Source organism: Periplaneta americana, chromosome 5 (assembly GCF_040183065.1).
Source record: "Periplaneta americana isolate PAMFEO1 chromosome 5, P.americana_PAMFEO1_priV1, whole genome shotgun sequence".
Taxonomy (NCBI): Eukaryota; Metazoa; Arthropoda; class Insecta; order Blattodea; family Blattidae; genus Periplaneta; species Periplaneta americana.
The window spans coordinates 191,520,920-191,528,138 of NC_091121.1; the positions used below are offsets into that span (position 1 = coordinate 191,520,920).

The following is a 7,219-nucleotide window of genomic DNA, read 5'->3' on the forward strand; positions in this document are numbered from 1 at the left end:
TTACTAAATAACCACTAGACCGCTCACTGGCGCTAGTGTTATGCTCCCAAATTGAACAGTCGACGAGCGGCCATTTGTTTGGTTGAGCTGAATAGCTATGGTTCGTGTGCTGTTTTTAATTGCAGCAATGCACATGGATGTAAAGATAAAGAAGGAAGGAATGTTACATTTCACTGATTAGTAATCTTTCATTTCTACGACGATTTTTACTCCGTATTACGTTACAGAAGACAAACTATTGTACTTAAACGACTGTATTATGCTTAGGTTTCCTTTGAATAAAGATTCCCTTAACAGTATGTGGATAGGTGTAATCCGCAGAGAGAATTTCTACCTTACAACGAATCATTCAATTTGTTCAACTCATTTCGAACTACTTTCAAAGTACGTTATTACCATATAGATTGTTATTGTCCTTCATCCACTCCATATCCTTCATTTTCTTCAAACAGATCATTATTCGCCGAATTTAAAGATACAGAAACCAGCGAATAGGGATTATAAAGAATGGACACTGAGCGAATTTTCCTGTGTTTTGTTTCTCTGTGCGCCAGCGTTTAGTTCCACTTTCAAGCGCTAGAGGTTAGTGTAATCGAACACGCTAAGATAATAATTGAGAACAGAGTTGAGACACAGGATCCAAACATCGCCTACCTTATTGCATAATCCAGTAACGCTTTGCTTCAAATAAATTCAAGTTAACAGCTTTTCCTTATTTCTCAGTGACAAACTAGTTGTAATAATAATATTTTATATTTCAGATATAATACATTATATTATAAAATAATATAATACATTATAAAATTAAGTATCGAATTCGTTTAATATTTGTATATAATATAATATAGGTATATGGTTCTTCTTCTCGTAAGAGTTTTGTTTTTCCATTTTCAGCGCTATCAAATCATTACATATTTTAATTGTTGTTGGGATCAACGTCTCAACTCTCATTATAAAGGAACTCTAGAGTCTAGACATTAGAGTTAATGACGGATTTATTATTTTATGGATCCAATTTATTTTGAGTACATAATGTACCTAGATGTATTAATTATGTGTTATATTTCCACTGTGTCGACTGCTAGCTGGTGTGATGTCAGCGCCAACTCAAGGGAGAAAGCAGAATCTCACGCTCTAGCAGGCTTGAAGGTCATTGAAATCAGTCCGGCTACATCAAAGGTACCGACGCGAAGTGTCCATTCTTTATAATCCCTATTCGCTGCAGAAACTGTATAAATTATAAAACGTTAATATTTTAATATGACTGATTATTATTATTATTATTATTATTATTATTATTATTACTATTATTATTATTATTATTATTATTATTATTATTATTATTATTATTATTATTATGCTTTTTGATTTCATATAGCAGTTAAACCTACAGATTAAATTAAAACGTAAACATCCTTTCATTAACCGTGGATATGAATATTCACATTCAGAGTTCCTATGAAAATGATTAAAGCCTGACAGCCAGAGTTGCCGGGTATCCCAATTTAGGCGGGATTCTCCCAATTTCGTGGTTAAATCCCGATAAAGCGAGTCGAGATTGATAAAAATTCCGATTTGAGAGATAACGGCTTAGAACGTAATTTAAACAAATTAGTCTGAATTTCCTATTATCCGATATTTTTATTTATATATTGACTCAAATGGTAACTCTGTGAACATAGAGATAACCCGAGGAAATTTAGTAAGTCTGTGAGGTAACCCACCTGATTGCCGTAAGGCAACTTACTCTACTCGCAAGATAATAGTTCCCCTAGTTCTACAGCACTGTTGATTAATCCGTTTCGGTACCTAGTTGCTGCTCTCTCAATTAATAAACATTGTGTAGTTCAGGTGCGTTGAATGACAAAAAAGATAGCGTTTTGATATCGTATTTTTACACTAATAACAGACACATACAATTGCTGCGTTTTATGTGAACTATGTTTAAACATGGATTCATTGTCAGATGTACTGTTGCAGTACCGGACCCGAAAAAAAAAAAAAAGTTGCAAAGTTACTGTAATTTAGTAGCGAATGGTTAAAACATATTCGTGGTCAATAAAAGAAAAAACGATTAGCCTATAGTATTCACTGTACTGTGTGTCCTTCGTATTTTAGTGTTTCTCAAGGAGGCGAATATTACATTAAAAGCACGCGAACATTGCTTTGCAGAAAGCAATTATAAATCTTATGATAAAGTGATGATAAGTCTAATGTCTTAAGTCAGCTTCTGATATCTCGATTTCCCTCGCAGAAAACCTAGCAACTCTGCTCACAGCAGAAACGTGTTATTAAAGGTATATCGGAAAGGAAGTATTGTTCCTCTAAATAAAAACATTTAGTTTTCGGGTACGCAATACAACGCGTATTCAAATAGCGGTTTCGAAATCCCGCGCGTTTTTACCAAGAAATGGCGGCTTTCCTCTGCTTCAATCTGGGAACATATTTCTCACTTCTCCGCTACGGCGTGGTAGGGGCTCGGTGTGTAACATTTCATAACACTTTGCGTTGGAACGAAGACAATCACAACTTACCCATCTCGTCTTCGTAAATCCTGTCGTTCTCTTTTTGTTCGCGAACGTGCTATGGCTTGGAGCTGTTACCAACACCAGAAGGCATTGTCCTTCGAGCCCACTCGGATTCCTTACTAATACGTGCCCAGGCCCCGAGCGGGCGGGGTCATTGAGACCTCCAGTTCTTCCTTACATGCATGTGGACCGGTTGCGTTACGAGTGGAATTCAATTGCCACCATAAGGAGTATATTACTGCTTCTTTCCGAATCTTTCCCCGATGTTATTTTGCTACTGGATAGGAACTTCACCTTGTCTACAGACTTGGACAAATTATTAAAATTGACGATTTTTATGATAATTCTGTTTACAAAATTTTACTTTTCAATTTAGGTTACAGTTGACAATTTTGCATATTTCCATCATTACAGTAGACAGAAATATGCAAAAATGTCAACTGTAGTCTAAATTGAAGAGTCAAGTTTTGTAAAAATATATAATAAAAATCTTCAATTTAGCTAATAATTTATAAATTAGCAAAAATATCAACTGGATTGACGAGCCAAATTTTGTAAAAATGTAAAACAAAAATCTTCAGTTCCAAAATGTCAACTGTAGTCCAAATTGAAGAATCGAATTTTGTAAAAATATGCAATAAAAACCTTCAGTTTTGATAATAATTTGTAAATATGCAAAAATATCAAATGTAGTCCAAATTAGAGAGTTAAATTTTGAAAAATATACAATACAAATCTTCAATTTGGCTAATTATTTGAAAATACACAAAAATGTCAACTGTAGTCTGAATTGAAGAATCATATTTTTGTAAAAAATATATAATAAAAATCTTCAATTTTGCTAATAATTTGTCCACGTCTGTGTCTATCCACCGACGACTAAATCATCTTATTCTCCAGGATTTCTTCTGTTACTAACAACGACTGTTAATGGTTTTCAGTCAGTGTTGTGTTTGACTCAATTATTCGCATATGCAGTAGGTAAAGTTAGATTTTATACAAAGAATTGTGTTTAAATCGAATTTCTTCCTTCAGTGACATTGTACAAAGGTATTGTGTTCCTTGTTGCTTTATTTTTGAGTCTAATTTTCCTATTTATTTATTTTTTAAATAGTCATCCAATATGCAGGGACATCACTTTATTTTTACTAATATTTTTAATATTAACCTGGCTATACCTTTGGATTAATGGTTCAGAGCCAGAAACACCGTTTGCTACCGCTTCCACAATTGAAGTTCGATGATTCTGACGTAAAATACAAACAAATCACTTTACTAAGTATAGGACGGAAGAAAAGTAGTTCATCCATTTGCGTAAACTAGGAAATTCATAATTTTGAATTTGATAATTCTCATTAGGTTTTTGTTTAATCAAAATACAATACTGTATTAACAATGAGTGTTTTTACTCACGAACTGAGCTGTCCATGCGAACGTATTCATTATGCAGTGTATATTATACTGTCTACAGCACATTAGCGTACAATATAGAGAATGAAGTTAAAATGAAAAATAATCATAATATGGATATTTAAACACATTTTTGAAAATGGGGCCGTTCGTTTCGATACAGACTTCATTTCTTTTGTGCATATTATCGTACTATAGACTATTGCATTTAATTCCAATTACCACTTTCGTCCTTCGTACTAGTAACTCATGTTGAAATAATTCTGTACCTACTCTATAAAAGAGTACCTTAAGTAGTGTAAATTCAATCTTCACCTAATTACATACTACATAATTAAACTGTAAAGAATCAAGTTCCTAAAGTTGTATGATTTATAACAATTTTTGTGATAAGTGCTTAAGAATGATGTAAGTTTTAGTTAAAAATTGAAAAACAAAATCTGTACAAAGGAATTAACAACATTTTTTTTAGCTTCAGAACACTAGCCAATTAAAGAACAAATTCTGAATAGTTCGTTCTCTATTTCTAATATTCTTTTACACTAAAAAAAATGTATTTTATTAATACCTTCAAATTAGTGTAACTCTGAGATTAGGACAAATGTTTATATAACTTTTTTTTCTCAGAATGTCTTCGGAAATGAGCTCCGCGAGTGGCGGTAAATCCTCGTGAATCACCCCGTATATTGGACATTTTGACTTCTGGGCATTTCTGCATATTTGACATTTTAATTGTTGACTTTTTGTAGTGGACTTACTGTATATTAGACATTTTGCTGTAGACAATTGACCTGGAATGGTTTGTTTCTGTGATTCACCCTTGAATTAACAATAGAAGGGAAATTTGTCTTGCTGAATATTGCGTAACGTTCATAAATAACAAACAACGTTACTGTTTCACTATTTTGTCAGATTAATCGAGAATAACATTGGGTTAAACCTGTAGCCTTGAGTTGTCGTCATTGAAATTGCAACTTCGTGCATCTCCCCTGGACGTCTTAGCTATGTAAGCTGCTATGGTCACGAATTATTATTATCTAATACGTAACATTAATAACAATCACGTTGGTTACCCGGCTTCTGGACTTATTTCTGTCATTATGTCTCTAAATGTATACAATGACAGAGTTGGTTCGAGGAAATATGAAAACCTGGTTCCGCTATTGTACGTATGTCAGAATTGTGTAGACTTTGGGAAAAACTATTTTATATGTGTACCTACGTAAATACCTTAAATGTAAATCTGTCACGGAATAATGGGAAACCAGTAGGTAAGAGAAAATCCACTATGAAAATAGCTGCCCTTAAAGGATTACCAAAACGATACAGCCTATTATTTAGTACATTATATAGTGCAAATCAAGATTTTCAGGTATAACTCCCTGTAAAGTTGATTTGAATAATTTCGAGGGAAAAAATTGTTCCGGAGTCGGGTATCGAACCCGGGACCTTTGGTTTGACGTACCAACGCTCTACCACTGAGCTACTCGGGAACTCTAACCGACACCGATCCAATTTTTCCCTCTATATCCACAAACCTCAAAGTGGGCTGACAACCGTCAAGCAACCAACTTCGAGTGCACACTATCTCCGTGTGACTTAAATTATGGTTTTCTGTTAACGAACAGTGACGTGTATTATGCAAATCAAGATTTTCAGGTATAACTCCCTGTAAAGTTGATTTGAATAATTTCGAGGGAAAAATTGTTCCGGAGCCGGGTATCGAACCCGGGACCTTTGGTTTGACGTACCAACGCTCTACCACTGAGCTACTCGGGAACTCTAACCGACACCGATCCAATTTTTCCCTCTATATCCACAGACCTCAAAGTGGGCTGACAACCGTCAAGCAACCAACTTCGAGTGCACACTATCTCCGTGTGACTTAAATTATGGTTTTCTGTTAACGAACAGTGACGTGTATTATGCAAATCAAGATTTTCAGGTATAACTCCCTGTAAAGTTGATTTGAATAATTTCGAGGGAAAAATTGTTCCGGAGCCGGGTATCGAACCCGGGACCTTTGGTTTGACGTACCAACGCTCTACCACTGAGCTACTCGGGAACTCTAACCGACACCGATCCAATTTTTCCCTCTACCCCTCTTCCCTCAAACCAAAGGTCCCGGGTTCGATACCCGGCTCCGGAACAATTTTTCCCTCGAAATTATTCAAATCAACTTTACAGGGAGTTATACCTGAAAATCTTGATTTGCATAATACACGTCACTGTTCGTTAACAGAAAACCATAATTTAAGTCACACGGAGATAGTGTGCACTCGAAGTTGGTTGCTTGACGGTTGTCAGCCCACTTTGAGGTCTGTGGATATAGAGGGAAAAATTGGATCGGTGTCGGTTAGAGTTCCCGAGTAGCTCAGTAGTAGAGCGTTGGTACGTCAAACCAAAGGTCCCGGGTTCGATACCCGGCTCCGGAACAATTTTTCCCTCGAAATTATTCAAATCAACTTTACAGGGAGTTATACCTGAAAATCTTGATTTGCATAATACACGTCACTGTTCGTTAACAGAAAACCATAATTTAAGTCACACGGAGATAGTGTGCACTCGAAGTTGGTTGCTTGACGGTTGTCAGCCCACTTTGAGGTCTGTGGATATAGAGGGAAAAATTGGATCGGTGTCGGTTAGAGTTCCCGAGTAGCTCAGTGGTAGAGCGTTGGTACGTCAAACCAAAGGTCCCGGGTTCGATACCCGGCTCCGGAACAATTTTTCCCTCGAAATTATTTACATTATATAGGATAACAACTGCACGAATTGTATTCTTCACCTGACATAATTAGGAACATTAAATCCAGACGTTTGAGATGGGCAGGGCATGTAGGGTAAACATTGGTAATTTCGTGATAATTTCATGAAAACTAATTTAAAATGCAAATGTGTAAATATATCCCTATTCCGATTTTTTCATCTAAAAGACGATAACTTGCTGTACAAATCTGGAGACATAAAAGATTGGATACGTTCTTGAATATATGCCAAAAACCACTTTTACAACTTAAGCTGAAAGGTTGATTATTTCGTGATAACCTTGGTAATTTCGTGATATTGCATTGATAATTTCGTGAGAGGTAGAAGAATTGTGGAAAAATTCATTAAAGTCAAATGAAATTCTCATTTATTGTTACAAGACTTCAAACATAGTAATTCCGTCTAATATTCATAGCAAGAAAACATAGAAATACATATCAACACATAATAAGAATGAAATCAAAGTAAAAATTGAAATTGAAAAGGGATCTTCTTTGCCCTGAAAGGGTGAACAC

The 7,219-nt window shown here is 35.2% G+C and overlaps 5 non-coding genes across 5 annotated transcripts; 2 read left to right on the forward strand and 3 right to left on the reverse strand.

Moving 5' to 3' along the window:
- Positions 1-5,359: 5,359 nt before the first annotated feature.
- TRNAD-GUC (transfer RNA aspartic acid (anticodon GUC)) lies at positions 5,360-5,431 on the reverse strand. The gene has a single exon. It is a non-coding gene; the product is annotated as a tRNA-Asp (tRNA).
- A 214-nt stretch (positions 5,432-5,645) lies between these two features.
- Positions 5,646-5,717, reverse strand: TRNAD-GUC (transfer RNA aspartic acid (anticodon GUC)). The gene has a single exon. It is a non-coding gene; the product is annotated as a tRNA-Asp (tRNA).
- A 214-nt stretch (positions 5,718-5,931) lies between these two features.
- TRNAD-GUC (transfer RNA aspartic acid (anticodon GUC)) lies at positions 5,932-6,003 on the reverse strand. The gene has a single exon. It is a non-coding gene; the product is annotated as a tRNA-Asp (tRNA).
- Positions 6,004-6,301: 298 nt separating this feature from the next.
- TRNAD-GUC (transfer RNA aspartic acid (anticodon GUC)) lies at positions 6,302-6,373 on the forward strand. The gene has a single exon. It is a non-coding gene; the product is annotated as a tRNA-Asp (tRNA).
- Positions 6,374-6,587: 214 nt separating this feature from the next.
- Positions 6,588-6,659, forward strand: TRNAD-GUC (transfer RNA aspartic acid (anticodon GUC)). The gene has a single exon. It is a non-coding gene; the product is annotated as a tRNA-Asp (tRNA).
- The last annotated feature ends 560 nt before the right edge of the window (positions 6,660-7,219 follow it).